The sequence below is a fragment of the Felis catus genome, chromosome A3 (genome assembly GCF_018350175.1).
Source record: "Felis catus isolate Fca126 chromosome A3, F.catus_Fca126_mat1.0, whole genome shotgun sequence".
Classification (NCBI taxonomy): domain Eukaryota; kingdom Metazoa; phylum Chordata; class Mammalia; order Carnivora; family Felidae; genus Felis; species Felis catus.
In genome coordinates this window covers 76,799,870-76,819,999 of record NC_058370.1, presented here as the reverse complement: position 1 = coordinate 76,819,999, position 20,130 = coordinate 76,799,870, and the positions used below count along the sequence as shown (strand labels likewise).

Below are 20,130 nucleotides of genomic sequence, written 5' to 3'. Positions count from 1 at the left end.
TACAGCTACTAGTATACTCAACCTCCCATCTAAGAGGATCCCTAATCCTATAGATGTTGGTTGCTAACATCATGGGATCTAAATCCATAAAATGAGTTCAAAAAACTCTTTAAGTAAGTTCCAAAATATACTATATTTTAGGGTAAAGTTATATAATTTTAATACCTACTGTGCAAAATATACCCTCTTTAACTAAATTTCTTCTTTCAAGCTTTGAGAACTCTCTGCAGGTTAAATTCTGGAGTTTGTTGAGAAGTCCACTTTCTAGAATCCCATTATGAAGTCCCTTTACCTCTTTATTCATTCCAGTTGCCTCCACTGTACCTTGTGAGTTTCAGAAGTTTAATGTCATGGGATGTGAGTGGAAACGAAAACTGCAGTTAAGGTTTTTCACCTTCCATGATCATATACCTAACAGTTATTGTACTGTCAAACCCAAGTCCTTTCTTACCTAAAACACACACATATGAAACAAACAAACAAAACTGCCTTTAAGAGATAGACTGGCTAAAGAAGGAAAAGAAATTAGTGAGCAAGCTAGGTAATGCAAATTGGTAGGTTCTAAAATGTATGAATGATGATTGATCCTAGAAACTGCCTTTTCTCAAATCTTGACTATATGCCAGCAATGTGCTAAGCACTTTCCAAATGTTGTTTCACAAAACACTCATAGTAACCCTATGAGCAAGTTGTTATTATCCTCATTTTTAGGAAAAGGAACCAAAGCTCAGTGCTATTAAGTAACTGACTCAAGGCATATAGCAAATATGTGGCACATTAGCAGGTCTGTCTGATTTCAAAGTCCATGTGCATAACCTTTACTCTATACCAAGACCTTGAGCTCCAGGACACCCAACATCTCAGCTATACTATTATAGCAGAAACAGGATTCCATACCCTGTAAATTTTGTGGGTGCTACGATTTGTAACAAAGAATGTTCATCATCACCCACTCTTCTAGATATACGATGGGATCACAGGAAGGACAGTTAACCATTTGTTTGGAAGCCTGACAATAATTGTGTGGCAGAGAAGTGGCTCAGGGAAGAAACTGTTCAGCACCACCCATTCCCTCAAAGTAGAGAAAGTTTTGATACTTAGAACTTTAAGAAAGGAAAAAAAGCGTTGTTTTACTTTATTTGTTTTACATGAATTAATTCATTTTATTAAGCATGCTGATAACTGAATGGCATGGCATCCTCTGGGCCTCCCTATGGACATCCAGAGGAATCATAGATCCTTATGAGACAGAACTGAACACTAAGAATCAAACCTATGCCTTGCAAACCTCAATGGAGATGCCAAGGAGTCTCACGTAGGTCAGAAGTGGTTGAATCTGTGCCAAACTCTCCCTTTGAAAGTGCTTGGAACTTACACGATTTTTTTTTTCAGCAACTGCAGTATTGTACCTTTATCTGGGTCTTTCTATGGGGCTGCTATAACAATTATTAGTTATTACTCCTGCTACGATGTGCCTCTCTCAATACAACATTATCTGGCTCATTATCTGCTCTGTATACCATTACCTGTCTACCTCAATCATCCCATCCATAAAATGGGGTTAATAATATTGGCCCTTGTTTACCTTGAACAAATACTGCTGGGAAAAAATGGGAATATAAATTAAATTGCTTGCTGTTCTTTGGAAGAAAGTTGCCTTAGAAACACAGGCTTATTATTTCTCCATAGAAAAAGCAAAATATATTAGGGTTTGCACAACGTTGCTAGCTGTGATTTTGCTCTTTTTTTAACCCTAGGCAGAAGGACTACATTAATTCCAGTCCCTAGGTGAACCTTTTATTCCATTTTCCACTGGAGGAAAAAAAAGTTACTTTGCAAAGAAAGGAAAGAAAGAAAAAAATGTAGTATTCCCAAACCTCATTTACGGAACATTCTGTTCTCCAAATTACAGCACAGCAAGCAGGCAAGTGGGAACTTTTAGAATCCTGCATCCAAGCCGGTTCCACACAGCACCCACTAATACAAAATGGCTTTAATTACTTTAATATAAATCCTGGAAATGTGCAGATGGATTGTAATAATTATGTAAAACTGCGATGGTCCTTTATAGAAACACAGATCTTGCTAGCTTAAAAGAGAATGAAAGGAACACAAGTTCAACACAATATGTCAGGAAGCATATCTCCTAAGAAGTCCTGTATTTCAAATGCCAAGCTGTACGTTTCATCGGATGTGGCAGTTGTTATGGAAACTATGCTTTTTGATTGAATAGCAGAATAAATACCTACCTAAAATCAGCATGATGGGCTAGTGCATAAATTAAGAACTCCCCAAGACAACAATTACTTGGAGTTCTTCCTTGAGATAAATTTGAAATATACATATATGTAATCTATTATGAGTTTAAATTTTTCTAAACTCCTCTTCCTTACCTAGAACTGTCAAAACTGCTTCCCTGTGTGTGTGCATATGACTGTGTGTTTACCCCCAAACACACACCTTACTCATACCCTGTACCCTTAAGACTTTCTGAATGAAAAATCTGAGGCTTTGCCAAAAAAGGCAAATTTTTTAATCACGTTTCTTCACTTTCCTTCTGAATTAGTACAGGAGAAGCCTTGGGAAACAAATGTTGAGTTATTATCATTGTCATTTTTAAATCAGATGGGTCATATATAAATGTGGAACAATCCCCAGGCATGAGAGAAAGGTCAGTTAAACATGGTTTTCATATTTTCATGAGTCTGATATTAGACTGTTGCAGATTCCTACTGATATTAACAACCTTTCATAAATCATAACACAAATACTTCTCTCTGTGTAGATATAATTCGCCCATTTGCTGACTTAATTAAAGGCTCACTGTATAAAGTATGAAATAAAACATATTGAGGTTTGTTTCCCTCTTTCACATTTTACAGGGAATGATGCGCCAAGGAAACAGTGTGAGTGCAACAGGCACCCATATCACAAACTTCTCCATCATGGGCATGCGTTTGCCCATTGGATCAACATCTTTCAATTTATTAGCATGACAAAGGACACAATTATTTTGGATATGCCTGAATGCAATTTTCATTAACTTTGCAATGATTTATTAACAAAAGTGTCAGGAATGTAATAAAAGCAGCAGGACTCCTCAAAATGCCAAAATTAAAAAAAAATGAAGAATACAGCAGAATTTCCCAACACGCCTTACGGCATCAGGTCAATAAGGTTGCCTGATTCCATCAAAAGCATCACCATGGTGAGTGAACTCTGCAATTAACAAAGAGTAAGCACAAAAAATGCTAATATCTCATTTGAATGTAATTATGCACAGATTACTGTTCACTGGAACAAGAAAAAGGATTTTAATTGTCATCCAAAGTTACATGCAAACCCTGGATTCCAGTTAACTTCTTCTTTTTTTTTTTTTTTTGGTTGAGGGGTTCATGTGAGAATAAAGCTTAAAGCTTACAGTTCACAAATTCTTATGTTCAGAGACATTGTAAAAAGCACTGCCTTTGTTTAAGTGATACAACTTGCAAAGTTTTAAAATAACATCATTCGATGTATGTTGGCAAGGTTAGTTTGTAATAAGTTTCACCATCGTTTGCATTTTAATACTATTTGATCTCATTTACATGTTTAAATTTGTTCCTGTAATAAAATTCATTAGTATGTTTATCATAACCACATAATGAATATAGCCCTTATGTAAAATAAAAAATTGAAAGTACATTAGAGACATTACAAGCTGTTTGAAATTACTGTGCTTTGCATATTATACCTTATTAATTAAATTATAAATTATTTATTTATGTATTTCTTTAATCAGGGGCAAGCACTAGAACAATATTATATTAGTATAAGAAACACAATACAACTCCAAGCTAATTCACACGTGGACCAATTTTACGTAAACGCATGCAGATCCATTTTGCCATGGGGCGGCAAATGCCACTCCCCCCTGCTGAGCATCAAGGGATGCGAAATCACTGTTTAAAGGAGAGTGGAGGGCAAAGGGATTAGAAATGTTTCTTGTGCAAGTTAAAAACTGCACTTGTTAGTATAATATCTCCCTTTGCCTCCTCATTTTATTAGTATAATTAGGTCAGATGTGCAGATGGAAGCAAAGATCAGACCATCATAGGAGAGGATACCATGTCCATTTTATTTGGAGTCCACAGAAAAGGAAAAAGTAATCTTTTCTTTTTTCCTTTGGTTTCCTTTGTCAGCAGTGGTAGAGAATATGAATCAGAGAGACAGAGAAAGATGGAGATAAAATGAGAGAAAAAATATATTGGAAAATGACCTCAAATTTAGGGAAATAAGCATTAAGCTCATTTTTCTCATTCATTTTCTTAAACCTTTTTTTTAATCCATATGCAGAATATCTGTAATCTCTTTCTCACTATATTCACATGACTTAGAGATGTCTCTTTAAGTTAGTTTCCTAATCCCTGGTTTGAGTACACAGGTCTGATTACAGGCTCAGCCTATGTCTATACACACAACAGATTTGCCTGTTTTGATAAGCAATTACTCCTGTCTACATGGTCAAACATGATGAGACTTACACAGGGCCTTCTGTCCTTAAAGAAGCCTGAGGAGTCAGGGTGAGACAGGGGAGGGCCGGTAAATGGACCGCCTGATGTGGAGAGTGCCTGGCTTTTAGAGTCAAAGAGGTCTGGATTTTAATCAAAGCAGTCCTTCCAAATAAGGATAGTCCTGACTCACACAGTAGTTCTGATGATTAAGTGAAATTAATACTTTTAAGTGGTTTAGCACGGCTACATAGTAGGTGTTCAATAAATGTTAAATCCAGGGCTATTTCTGTGCAGGAACATAACCGAACCATATACCAGAGTCTCCTCATAATCTGCAAGCCTGCATGGCACGCTGCAGTTCATTTTTAATAGATGTCAGCCTCTGATATAGGAAAAAGCAAGCTAAATACCGAGAAGGGTAGTGTTGAGAGCTAATGACAAAAGACACTGGCACAAGTTAATTATAAGTACGCCTTTAAATTAGAAAAATAATGCAATTTTCTTCATCGGTTTTAAGTTTAGTGTGCAATTCCCTCCCATCTCAGTTTCCACAATTTGGTAAACACCAGAAGAGAAGAGTAGGTGGGGAAAGCGGTAGCATCAAGAGAGGCTGCGGGATGAGGAGAAGCCCACTACTGTGAGTGTGTTGGTTTCTAACTTAACAGGGTCTTTGGCAGATTGCTAAAACCAAGGCATATCTGTATTCACTTTTTCTTGGCACCCAGCTAAACCTTTTTTTCTGAGCTATTCTGCAGTTAGATGGAGCCATGTAACTGAGTTCTGGCTAGATAGACAGATAACTGGATAGATAGAAGTGATACATGCTATTTCTAGACCTGGTCTCTAAAAACTCCTACCAATCTGCCATGCTATTTCTTTGTCCTCTACCCTCTCTGTCTGGATAGGAATGAACCCACCAAGGACACTGAGTCTTCTGGAGACAGGATGGGGAGGGCCACTGCGTGGAAAGAACATAGGTCCCTAAATGACTGTGTGAAGTAAAGTACCCCTCCCATCCTAATTAGACGGTGTCAAGAAGGAAAAAGAAAACTTTGTTGTATCACACCACTGAGAATTTGGACTTTCTGTTACAACTGTTAGCCCATCCTGAGTAGAACTTGGTCATCGTGAAAGGTGGGTAGTTTTTGTTTTTCTGAAAAACTTCCTCTTACTGGAAATATAATTCTAGACATAATTAATTTGATTTGTGTCAGAAAAAAAAAGATGCCCTGAAATTATTTTTTTTTAATTTTAAATGAAATTTGACAAAGATAATACAGTTCTGCAAGATTCTTTCAACAAAGGAGTTTTCTCTAGTGTAATGTGTATTTTCTGTTTTTATACATGGCTTTTATTTTTAATGTGTTTTACACTGAAAGTTGATACATAATATAGTCTAAGTTTAAGGTGTATAATGTGTTGATTTGATATATGTATATATTACAATATGATCAACACCATAGCATTAGCAAAAACTTAGTACTGTAGGTATTTTCTAAAATAAAAAATCATCACTAAAAACATAAGACTATATATTATGCTTTTAAGTACTGCCCTGAATAACTACAGGACAGGAAAATTAACTCTTGAGAAAGAATTAAACCAATACTTATAGATGTTCATTATAGAGAAATTAGATTCACTGAACAAAAGGTTTCATCAAAACACATGTTTCTAATCAACGTGTTCTGCTTTCCTGAGGGCAAATTTCCAGCCAAAATGCTTCATTAACGAATAATCAAGACATCCCTACCTTTGTGCTACTTTTGAACTGGGAGCTGTCGGTGGGCCTCATGTAAAGGATGGATAAAGGGACACACTGAACACAAAACTCTAAAATCAACAAATAAAATAGAAGCATAAATATGTTATGGACTCCCTAAGTCATTGAACAATGTAGGATGCCACATGGGAAAGCAAGGTCAATAGAGAGGAGAAACAAAATTGAATTTTATTACATTTCTAATAATTCAGTAGGTAAAGAATCTCCAGATGGTCTAATATTCTATCAGTTGCTATTTTGAAGAACACATTAAAAAAATCTTAAAATATCAACTGCACCTGTCAATATTGGGCATAATATAAAACATCATTTATAATCTGTGTGCATTTTCTCAGTGTTTTTTAAAGCACCCAAATAGCCTTTATTGGTTATGGTTTATTAGCATGAGGTTGAGGCTTTCCAAAGTAAGGGCCTAAAGGTCCGTTCAAAATTTTATTCAACTTGCTTTACAAGGTAGCACCCCATAATTCAGATGGTCTATTAACAAATACTTATGAAGATAAATATTATGGTATGCTCACCAGCAAGAAAGGACAAAGACATATGGCTTAGTTCAAATGAAGGTAAGCATTAAAAGTAATTTAAACCAAGAAGCAGAGCCTACAGCCAACTGATATAGAATGACATTCTTCAGAATAAATGAAGAAAACATACAAACAACATGCACACAACAAGTAATTTGCCACCTGGACTCTATTTATATCTAGTTATACATAAAAACAGTATGAGATAGAAGGTGAAAGAAAAATAAAAGTAGGGCAACTCCTGTTTCTTGAGCACCTACTATGTGAACAGTGCTCTCATTCCCATCTCCCCATGGAAAGGTGTCTTTTCAAGGGTACCAGTGACCTCTCACGGTTCTCCATATCCAGCCTGGAATTCTGCCACACTTAGCCTCTGACCAATGTGTTTGCACAAGTACCAGCTCATAGCTTCCCTGGGATGTCCTAAAAGCTTCTCAAATTTTAGGACATGTTAAATGGGGATCCTCCTGCCTCCTCAACACCTGTTTCTGCCACAGACTGCCTTAGCCAGTTAACAACTCTCTCTTACCAGATTCTCAGGTCAAAATAGTTGATCCTTCTTGACTCTCATCTTTTCTCACATCCACATCCAACAACAAATCCTGTCAGCTCTACCTGGAGAGTATATGCAGATTCTAACTGCTCACACCTCCACTGACACCAGACTCTAGGGGGAGTCCTCCTTTTAAAAACCTAGATCACATCATTGTCCTGCTCAAAACCTCCAATCACACCCAGGATAAAAACCAGGGTCCTGACAATAACCCACCAGGCCCTGTATGATCTGGCCTCACAGTTCCCTCCCTGACTGGATCTTCTCCCACCTCTCCCCACTCACTCACTCCTCTCTGGCTACACCAGTCTCTTTGCATTTCTTCTTACACCGGAGGCATACTGCTGCCTCGGGGCTTCTGTACCTGCTGTTTGCCCTGCCTACAACATTCTCCTCAGTGAGACTTTTATTCAAATGCCATCTTTTCTGATCACCTTTTTTAAAATTGCCATCTTTCTACTTCTTGCCCTAGCATTCTCTATCCCCTTCTTTTCTGACCTACTTTTCTCTATAGCACATTATTACATTTGTCATTTAGTTTCTTTATTGTCCGACCTCCCCCTTTAGAATGTAAGCTATATGAGGGATCATTTTTTCTTATTTTGTTTTCTGCTTTATTTTCAGAGCCAAGAAATCCACAACACTTGGGAGGACTCTATTATATTATTTAATTCAAATGGATCTTTTGAGTGAAGAATTACCAGCATTGTCATATATTAGTTGAAAAATAACTGAAGCTTAGAAAGAATAAGTAATATTCCAAGTAGCAAAGGTGGGAAAAAGAAGATGGACAAAAGTTTTGGTCTGCCTTTTGTGACATCTTGTTGTTTCCATCACATCACCTGCCTTTACTTAAAAGAAATCACACATAATTTACTTAAAGCCTACTTGGGCTCTAAAGCCTGAGAGGAGTTAAGTATTTTATTGTTGTTTTATTTTTGCCCTTCCCGAATCCATTCTGTTGAGTTCCTTGAGCTTACGTGAATTTTAAAAACTATTTTATTTAAAAATTAAAATAGTATTACATCAAACTTTTAAAAGTATTTTCTTCAAAGTTTACACATTATCCAACAAGGAACAGAATTACTTACTGATGTGAATGAACTTCCTAGAGTATGTCTGATATTTTAAAATGTTTCCTTTGGTTTCATGCTATAAGAAAAAAAGTTCAGAAAATAAGTTTCATGGACTGATAATATGATCATAGATCATAATTCTATCGTAATAGAAGAAAATCTATTCTCTTTGCACTAATCATTCATTTTTCACCCAATAGATACATTAAAAGAAAAAACAAACAAGGGACAAGAAGGGAGGAAAGGATGGATGGAGAGACAAAAAGGGCTGAAGAAAAAGGGCTGAAGATCAAGAGTGTTTCACTTCATAAATGGGTAACAGTCATCCTCATTCAAATCTGTATACCAAAATTTAGAGAAAACTTGAAGAGTTCTTCAAATAGATGTGGGGACCTTTACAGACTATAATCAGTCGAGAGAAGAGTTTGTAATTGAGACTATGTGCTGAAGAGAAACCAAAAGCCAAGAAATTCATACCCTGTGCCCACAGAAATGAAATAAACTAAGTTTTGTCGATCTGATTTGTTTCCAAAGAAGGCACACGCATACACACACACACACACACACACACACACACACACACACACACACTGTGGACATCTACCTTAATTAAGCCACTCTGAACATCTGCAGATTTCCACAGTTACTTGTGATTCTAAAATTGGCATCCCTTTTTATTAGTATTGGATATTATTTTCTATAGAAAGATTCACCCTATTAAATTTAGACATGAAAATTCCTCATTCTTAGATGTTTAAACAAAATTAAAGATAATTTTTAATATAAAAAAGATACAGAAGGGCACCTGGGTGGCTTGGTCGGTTAAGCATCCGACTTCGGCTCAGGTCATGATCTCACGATCCGTGAGTTTGAGCCCCGCGTCGGGCTCTGTGCTGGCAGCTCAGAGCCTGGAGCCTGTTTCGGATTCTGTGTCTCCCTCTCTCTCTGCCCCTCCCCTGTTCATGCTCTGTCTCTCTCTGTCTCAAAAATAAATAAACGTTAAAAAAAATTAAAAAAAAAAGATACAGAAATAACATACCTTCCACTAACTTCTAAATATTAAGTTTAATTATATGAAAACACATACTCCAATGGGTATGTTTAAGTCAGGACGGTGAATTTGAAGCCACACATATTCCTCTTACAAAAGCCAGTTGCTTCTAAAGGGATCAAACATAGATGTTAACACTTAAAAATAAATAAATAAATAAATAAATAAATAAGCAAGCAAGCAAGCAGTACTTTAGTAAATTTTAAGTCAAAATAACAACTGGCATTTCTACTTCTAAAATTTGAGAACGATTTTTCAATTCTCAAAAAGGGTTAGATGAAAACATATTAATTCTGATTCATCCCCTGTTTGCCTCCTAGCATTTTAACACTCTTGCTACACAAAGTGAAAAGCATGGACCAGCTGCCTCTGCTTCACCTGGGAACTTATGAGCAATGCAGTATCTTGAAGCCATCCCAAAGCTATTGAGTCAGATTCTGAGTTTTATCAGGGTCCCCAAGAGATGCATATGCACATTAAAATTTGAGAAGCATTTATGCACACTATTGAGCAAAATATTTTTGCTTAGTTAGAAGAATTAAACTACCTTTGGACAATGAAAAAAAATGGGCATAGGAATAAGCTATCATAGCAGTGATATATTCAGAGGAAGAGAAGAGACTCTATCTTGAGGACCCCATTTCTTCTGCTTCTCATTTTGTGGAAAGAGTAAATGTTAATGGGGAACCTATATCAGCAGTTATGGCTTCTTGAACGTTGACTCAACTAACCTGAAAGCAGTTTCTGAGCTCTGTGAAGAAGACCACCATTATCACTGAATAAAAATAATTTCATTCTCAAGTCTAACATTTAAATGATATAAGATTCCAATTTAATTAGGACAACAATGTGAAGCCAGCTCAAATAAAAAGCAGGGACAATTTTCTAATGGATTTAAATTACGAGCTTGTGACAGACTATGACAGATGACATATTTACTTTTCATACAAGCTAAACGAATATGTTAGATAAAATGTGCTAAAAACACAGCAAATTTGAAATTAATGAAACCATTGATAATATATTTTTAAAGAACACTTTCTCTTGTAAAGGAAAATAAATCTGCAAAGCCAAACAGTTATTTAAAATGGCAAAATCCAATACATTATTGGAGCTTAGTAATGAGTTGGGAATTTGACCTTTCTTCAGAAATTGAAGATGCTCTAATCAGAATTAGCCAGGTGCATACTGGGGTCAAGCGCCATCCTGAAGTTTCGCTAAATAGCTTCTATCTCGCCTCTGATCATAAATGCTTCAGATCCCAGGCTTTGACATCTCAGTGACTTCAGTATTGTGGTTAGGCAGCTGCCATTTATTTCATTTTCAATGCATCAAGTTTTGCATGCCTTAACTGCGAGCCTTTTGGCAAAATACGTAGTCTAATAAATTCATGATCTAGCATTTTATCTTCCTTATCGTGGCCTTCGTCTCTTTAAGAAAGAGAGAATTCAAATACGACTGCAGAAACTGAGTGGAAAATGAGAATATAAGTGTACACATGCTTGAAGACATCACGGTGAACTAATGACTAATTACTGTGCAATTGAATACTAATGGAGAGACTCATGAAATCAACATGAACAGGAAATGAACTCAATATGACCAATGGTTCCACAATTAAAATCAAATAAATGCCTAGTAATAGAAAGACTTAAAAGATATTACTACAACCAGTCAATTATTCTTCGGGTTATACTTTACTAAAATAAGCACAATGCTAGGTAGAAGCAGCTAGCTGGATATCTTCTGAAAAGTTAATGTGCATCTGAAATATGAATTATAGTACTATAATTATCTTCAAATTAAAGTATATAAAACTAGTTCAATAGCAAGTCACTTATTAAAGCAAATCAGATAAACATGCATTTCAGGAAAGAAACTTGAGAGGTTAACTTTCTATGACCTCTTAATTAATTAATTGTCGCTCCAAATGTTTAACTCTTTAATCCTGGGCAGTCCAGTCAGAAAATTGCCAATAGGAAGCTCGTCTGGGCATTGGAGAAAAAGCAAGAAAACAAATTCAAAAAGCCTCTACCTCCAATGCCTAAAGGGGTAATGGCAATTATAAAAATTGATTAATAAATTTACCACAACTTTTAAGAAAATTGCATGCATGTTTCATTTAGTTCTATTTCATTTACCTCCTTTCCACTACCCAATGGCTGAATAAGGCACACTGAAATAAACTGCAATATTTTCTCTTGAAAAGTCTACTCACTTATCAGCTGTGGATCTAATCAAGGACCTAATAAGTCCATAATGGTACATTTGCTTCCCAGGAGAAACCACTGTTTCTCATCATTCCAGAAAATACCCCCTTGCAAGGTGCAACCAAGAGCCACAGACTCACTGCAACAGTCTAATAATTTGATTGGGAGCCCTTAGGCAGGGATAACTTAAATTACAATTAGAGAGCCCTCACACTGGTGCTAACATCTGTGTACTGAACCACTGTATACTGATTAAAGGTTTTTAAAAGAGAACTAAGTACTTCCCACATTAGGGATGAGTCTAATTCTAATGGCCCTCGTCCTTGGTATGTAATACTTCAAGACTCCCTGCTGAGATTCCTGCTCGGGAATCCAACGAATGCATACCCAGGGTAATAACTGTCTTAGAAATGTCCAACAAATGCTCAGGTATAAATGGGCAGAAGGGCAGAGCCCTAGGAAGGGAAAGAAAGCACTGTTCATTTCATCACTCTTCCTATGTCTACTTCCCCCTGACTTTGTGGCTACAGAGTTGAGGTGTTTTTATTTTTGTTTTTCTGTTAAAAGAGTGATTCTAAGGAGAGGGTCAGAATGCAGAGAAATTGCCATGGGGGCACCAATTAATGAAAGTTGACATGAATGGGGACATGCACACTGCATCCCTCAGTGTCCTCCTGCCTCGTTATTAAATGAATCGTGCATGCAAGGAGAACAGAGCAAGAAGAAAGCAGAGCCACAGAGCTCTTCCCCAACACCCTCGCCACTCTGCTCCTTCCCCTCCATTCATTAGGGCCTTTTTCAAGCACATGGCTGCAGCAGATGTCCCCGAGAGAACATTTTGTTTCCCCCCTGCATCCAGGCTCAAACACCTGGGCTCTGACATGACGTCCGGTGGAGGCTATTTTCTTTTTCCTTTTTTAAACTTTCCTTTTATTTGGTTTGCATACAAGGCTAATAATGAGGTTTAAAAAACTATACACAATCAGTATACAATTACACTCATTGGGAGCCTGACATGTAATTTCTGATAAACCCGTATAACTATGAACAGCAAAAGGAACCACAGAGCGCACACAATGTGTGGGGTCATCAGAACACAATGCCAACACAATCTCTGCGTCATGTCTTGTTGCATAGTATTAATCAGTGCAAACATTGTTTGGGAAATGAGAGGGGAGAGAAAGAGCAGTTTCCCAGCTGCTACTGCTTTGCCATCAAATCTGATAGTTCTATCTAATACAAGAGACTTTAGTAATAAAGCTTAGAACCCACTAATGACTCTTGAGGAGTCTGCTTAAACTGTTCAAAATGCAATGAAATAACACATCCTTAGATATAATCCCAACTCTTCTGATAATTTCACTTTCAACATTTCTTTAGCAACTTATTTATTTTCTTAAGTTTAGGAAATGTATCAGCATCTTTAACAGGTACATTAGGTGGTAGTGAGTATCCACATGATCTAAATGATCAGTGTTCTAGGCTGATCACTACAATTTTGATTTGTTTCAAATTTTCAAATCTTACATGTTGAAACATAATTATTTTTCTGTTGATTGTTACAGGGAAAGGATACAATAAGGTTTCATTATGAAAGAATTATCCAGGACCATAAGATGACAGCCCAGGTCACTGGGGAGCACAATGCAATACTATTGTCAATACTATTGATATGTCTTAGGAAAAGTGAGTCTGGGAAATGCAGAAATGTCACAAGCTTTGTTTTACCTTCATTTTAATAGAGCACAGAATGACCTGTATGGGAGGGGTTGACTACTTCAATTAGGTTGATGCTATTTTCAATAGGCACTTCCAATCAGTGCATTTAGCTGGAAAGCAATTCCTGACTTTATTATTACCGTTGTCATCCTTAAAATGCATTCTATTTATTTTTTTAATTCGCCAGGAGGGGCGAAGAGAAGACGGGAGCAATAAAGAAAAGGAGCCAGTAACATGCCCTTAGGGACCAATAGTGAAGGGAGAAGAATCACAGGAGAAGAGAGATAGGAGATGAAAATGAAAGACATATCTTATTAAACCATCATAATTAAGAAGTAATAGGTATTCATAAAGAGACCCATGCCCAAAGGCCTGAAGATGTCTACAACAGCAAGGGCAAATGTTTTCTAATACGTAATAATCAACAAATAATCTACATTAAAAAACAAACCAGACCTCACAAGAATGAGAAGTCAGAGTTCTACCTTCTCACAATGCTCCTGCCTCCAGTTCAGGGTGGACAGATCAAAACTGAAACTAACTGAAGTAAAGAAAAATTGGTGACTCCTTTTCAAGTACATGCAAATTCTGGAGAACACAGCGATAAAGAGCATTTGATAACAGAGCACCTTGCTCCCCCATCACCTGTAGCTTATATTATGGGATGGTCCCTGGTTCTGAACCCTGAGATTACAATTGCTGCCAGAGATCCAAGGGAATCGGGGCCTGATGATGAAACTGACCCCACATTATTCATTTCAGCACAAGACAGGAATTAATTGGATGGATTTTCCCTCAGCTCCTGGACTTTAAGTTAGCTGGACCTAGGAGTACCGACGAGACAAATCTGAAGGGAAGGAGAAACACATTTAGTCCTTGGACACCCCCTAGTGTCTATGTGCGCATGAAAACATCTCACAGGTATCCCTTCCTTTCCTGCTACATTGAAGAATGACAAGTCTGGCTCCTAAAGACCCAGGACTCCAGCCCGGTGGGGAATCTGTTTTCTTCGCAGGTCAGGAATCAAGGTATCAGACTCAAAACCCCTTTTGGATACTTCTGGAATTTCTGCTTGCCATTAACTTCGTCTGAATGTGGCAGACTTTGTCTCAAGAAAATGTGGAAAATTATGGGTGGAACCAGGACGGGTCTATAATTTGCTCCCCCCCACCCCCCAAAAAAGATGAATTTCACAGCTAATATACAGAATGAAAAATGCAAAAGAGAAATGGAGGAAAAATCTATTTCAGAGAATATGTGGTAGTTTGTCTTTATATAGATAACTTGTGAGTGTTTGAATAAGTTCTGTGATGTATTTATGTTTACCAATGTGATTGGATGTGAATACTGAATAAAGTCTGGGAAAAACTGCTTGCTACTTCTCTCAGTCAGCGGTTCTTTGAGCAGTATTTCATTTGTATGATGAAGATATAATTTAAAAGTGGCATGGAAAAGCTTTAGTGTAAGCACCTTTGAAAGTTCCCACAAAAATTGTATGTGATTCCCTTTCCATGTAGGTAAATTAATTTTTTGTGTGTCCCAGAGTCATCTATGGACTAGGCCTTCTCTGTTAAAACATTGTTAAAATCATGAAGTGTTACCGGGAGTTTCATCCATGATCATCTCAAAAGTGTAAATGTGCCAGAATGTCATTACTATGTTTGGCTGTTATAAACACCCCAAACTGTCCCAGTGTGCACCATTCTAGGAAAAGCATCCTTATACGTGACTTACTGGAACTTCAAGAGACACTGGCTATTTTCCTAGCTTTTCTAACACAATGCTTTCACACCAGTTGTTCTGGGGAAGCACTCCACCGTTCTATTAAACCTTGAAGCATATGTTACAGCAATACGTAAAAGCACGTTTTCCTGCTGCACCTGGGTAGGCTGCAACCTACATGAGATGGGATTCTTTACAGATTCACAGAATTTTAAGGGCAAGGCTCCTCAGAGACCACCTAATTCATACCCTTATAAAGGAATGGGGAGTTCAGAGTGATTTCATGACTTGCTCAGAGCCACACGGCAAGGTTGTCAGAAGGCTAGAGCAGGAACCCAGAAGTCCCGCACCCAGTCATTTTTGGTCACTGATGCTTCTCAGCGTAAGAGTGCGGAGTGGGAACTTCACAGATGTGAATATAGCACCTGTGGCAGGAAAAGAGAAGCCTGATTACAATATTTGTACCCATTGTGTTGGGGACATATTCCCTGAAAGGTGAAGGTGTCCAGCCAGGTCCTATGGCACCCACTCAGGAAGATTATGACAGTAGACTCAACAGCTCTCCTTCCCTTGATTTTTCATTCGCAACTCTGATACAAGATTTATAGGGCAGAAAGAAAGGAACCGAGGGGAGGAATGTCAGAAACATCCTGCCCCCCTCCCAACCACCTCTAGCACCACATACAAGCATGTGAATGAAACAGTTTTGTTCCTTCCCCAGCAGGAAATGCTACTGTTTTAAATATCAAACAAAGATAGCTCTTGCTTCTGGTTACAGCCCACACAATAAATAAACTTATTTTTAAAAAGGAATCTTGGCATATGGTAACAAACCTATATAATTCTCTTGATCTTTAATCTCTATGCCAATGTCTTTTTTACAGATTATGGCCTCAACCCCTGACAAATCTGCTTAGTGAATTTTTGGCTGACAAATCTGGCAACACAAACGCTGTCTGAAATACATTCCAAAGGCTAAACATTTTCATAATAGCTACTTTACATAGCCTAGTAGGTTTCCCTTTAGGACACCAATTAGATTTTTTTTTAAAGTGACAGTGTTAATTTTTATGATTACACACAGAACTGAGATTTTTATTTAATGCGCTGGGCCTTCTTTTAAAGCTTTTCAAGGGGATCAACTACTTTGCCAACAGACGGGTGTTACAGCAGGGGTGATTATAGTAATTTTTCATGTAATTGGGAGTCACCATTTGGTTGCTATCTTTCACATGCTTGTTGACTCATCATATAATCCTTTATAATGGAGGTTTGTTGTATGTCACAAGAACGTGCCAAGCAGCCGGGAAATAACAAACAGAGGAACCCCCTGGCTGGTGGGGACCACGAAAGTCTTTAACATCTGCCCAGTTCTTTAGACTGAAGTACATTTTACTTAATAGCAGTGACCGAATACTGAGAGAAAGGTTTCAGAGGATTTGGGGAGAATCTGGGTTTTCCCTCAAAAGAAGATGTCTCAAAAAACAGATTCTATTACACATTAGAAAGCACAGTTTTTAAAAAGATAAGAAGGTGTAAGTACTCATTAGAATTATCTAAGTTCCTTCACATAAATTCAAGAATTTTAGACCAAAGTGAACGCAGGATGTTGTCCCTCGGGTTCACTTACCACAATTCCACTTTTCATTTCATCTTTTGAATCCCCACAGTCAGCAAAGTGCTTTAATGGAACAAACACACAAATAGAGGTTGCAAACAAATGTTAGATGCTGTGTGAAATAATGGGTGAAGGCCAGAACTGGAAGCGGGGACACCTGAGTTCTCAGCCCAGTTCTGTCATACTGGGAGAGACATGTGAACACACCTAAGCCTCAAATTCCCTTAATATTATTTTTAATGTTTCTTTTTTATTTATTTTAAAGAGAGAGAGAGAGAGAGAGAACAAACAGGGGGGTGGGGCAGAAAGAGAGGGAGACAGAATCCCCGGCAGGCTGCACGCTGTCAGCGCAGAGCCCAAAGCAGAGCTCAAACTCACAAACTGTAAGATCATGACCAGGGCATAAATCAAGAGTCAGACGTTAAACCGACTGAGCCAGCCATGTGTCCCCCCCCCAGTATTTTAAGGGAAGAGGAGCATCACTATATTCCTGAGTCTCCCCAAGAAAGAGCTGAAAATAAATAAGAGGAAGTCTAGAAATCTTTTTTATGTTAAAGCACTAACTACTAGGCCTCAACGTTTGACTTGAGATGATAGTTTCTGTTAACATTTTGCCTTCTTTGAACCATTAAAGTTGGCACAGCCATCTATAATGTGCATTCCATCTGATGCTATGTGCATATTTCCTTTGGTATTTTCCAAGAGCTGCTCACTTTTATTAAAAATGTCTGGGGTGCCTGGGTGGCTCAACCGGTTGGGTGTCTGACTTCAGCTCAGGTCATAATCTCACGGTTTGAGTTCCAGCCCCACATCAGGCTCTGTGCTGACAGCTCAGAGCCTGGAGCCTGCTTTGGATTCTGTGTCTCCCTCTCTCCCTACCCCTCCCCAGCCCACGCTATGTGTCTGTCTGTCTGTCTGTCTGTCTCTCTCTCTCTCCTTCAAAAATAAATAAACATTAAAAAAAAATTTAAAATGTCTAATGAAAAGTCTCTTCACCATTTGCTTCTAATAGATTCAGAAGAATGACTTATTTTAGCTTATCAGTGACTGTTTTTCCTTTCATATAAGGCCAATGACTATGGACAGCCATCTTGCCTAAAAAGCATTTCAGCTGGATGCAACTCTTGCATATTGATTTGACAAAGAACCTGTATTTGTGTTTTAATTTAGTTATCTAAGTACTTTTTTTACAATTCAAGCACAGTATTAAATATGCCGAATCTTACTTAGTTCCTAAGATCTGAGATAAAGGTCGTTTGCCTCACTAACCATGTGTTACAAATTAGCCGTAATATGAGTTAGCCCTAGGTTAAGTATCTTCAACAAATCCAATGCAATTATATATTATACCTTAAATAAATAAATACAAGACACAACTAAAAACAAAAACCTAACAATATAAATAAAGTTTATTTAACCAATTTTAATTCTTATGACACCAAAAACAAATACAAAATAAGATTATCCTATTAGAAATTAGAAATGGCTATGTGTCATGTACTTTAGACTGCTGCTTAACCGTAATTATTTCTAGCATTTAATATCACATATTCATTGCCTTCAAAAGGCCGTCAGTGATGCAGGCTTCTGATAGAAACTAGTTGAGGGGTGCCTGGCTAGCTCAGTTGTTGGAGTATGCAACTCTTGAGTTCAAGCCCTACATTGGGCACAGTGCTCACTTAAAAAAAAAAAAAAAAAAAAAAAGCTAGTTGAATAGCAGACCATCAAAGAAGACAGCTGATAAATTTTGTCTATTTTGATCTAATAATTATCTCAGATAAGAAAGAGTAAAGACAACTGCCTCTATGGTAACCAAATCTGTAAATAATCAACCAGATAACTTCATGCTTTCTAGGAACCTCTAATCACTAGGACACTTTAATTACTAAGTATTCATATCTGTCCAGTGCCACAGAAATTAATAAGTAAATTACTGATGGGTAAATGAACAAGCTTTCAGAATCAGGATTAGAAGTTCATTTCATAAACTACAATCACCTTTTTATTTACACAAAAGGAATAAAATTCCTTTGTGAAGTTCAGTTCTACTATTTAGATCAGGAAGACATTCCACTGATAATGACTTTTATCCCATTTCTAATGTTCAGGACTACAAAATCCACAGCAAGCAAAATTATAAAACTAACTTACAGGTAACAGTCCAGTCTTTTCTCCAACAGAGGAAAATATTTTCTCAACTTAATTATATTTAGAAATACTAAATTTGCAAGAACCTCTTACCTTTCATGGCTTCCCCTCGTTGAGTATGAATATCCCCTTTTTTTATAAGTAGGCCACATCCAACATGGAGCCCAATTCAGGACTTGAACTCATGACCCTAAGATCAAGGCCTGAGCTAAAATCAAGAGTCAGACGCTTAATCAACTAAGCCACCCAGGTGCCCCATGCACATTCCCTTCTGATCAACTGCTTGTATCCAGACAAATGACACTGATCAAATTATGGAGAGGAAAAAAAAAAAAAAAAAGGCACTCTTTGTCATATTCCTTTAGTACAGAGCTAACAACTTATTTAATTTCATTAATAAATTTGGTCTGGTAATAGTTTTTATCATTTTCCTCTTTGTTTTTTTAAACTTAGAAAAAGTGGGAGGTACATGAAGACAAGGGTATATTAGGATTGATGTAGCTTCTAGTTTTCCTCTTGAGTTTAAAATCATAAACTATTCACTAATGTGAATTCTTCGGAGCAGCCTGTCAGATCCATTGTGATAATTAATATAATGGCATACTGTAAATGCCACTGTTGTTAAGGCTGTTATCTTGGTGATTGCTGTTGTTTCTGACAATACTATTAATAACATTACTATGTTGATAATGATACTAACAAACAATGTTAAACACAAACAACACAACGTACTTTGTACTATACATGCAGACTGGAATACTGGAATAAGTGTATTTCCTGGGTAGAAGCTGATCATCTAAATTGTAAGCGACACCCACAGTACTTGTCTTCAGAGCATCTATATATTGGATGTGAGTGGGTGAGACTTTGCAAAGAAGGGCTGGGAAACCAGTTTTACATAATAGCTCTTCAGAGTACAAATTGAAAGTTGAAGAATTGTATGAAGATTTGAAGAAGAGAAATCCTGGTAAGATGAGACGAATGTGAATTGAGAAGTTAGTGAGAAGATTTCGAATTTTAGAATATCAAAGTATATATTATGTCAGTGACAAAACAACTGGACACCAATTTTATTTTACTAATCTTTTTCTGATGACAAATGCAATATGCTTGATTATAAAACAAAAATGTGGATGACGCAGAATAAAGGAGAAAAATCAGAAGCATGTGTAATACTATCAATGGATAGAAAATTTTAATTTTGAGTCATTTATTTTGTAATAGAGAGAACCC

General features: G+C 37.1%; 1 long non-coding RNA gene across 2 annotated transcripts in view; it reads right to left on the bottom strand.

Moving 5' to 3' along the window:
• Positions 1-20,130, bottom strand: part of LOC109498181 — a 499,178-nt gene that overhangs the window by 466,027 nt on the left and 13,021 nt on the right. For both annotated transcript variants that reach the window (XR_006595590.1, XR_006595591.1), the window contains exon 3: positions 8,445-8,505. This is a non-coding gene — a long non-coding RNA (uncharacterized LOC109498181). The remainder of the gene's footprint in view (positions 1-8,444; positions 8,506-20,130) is intronic.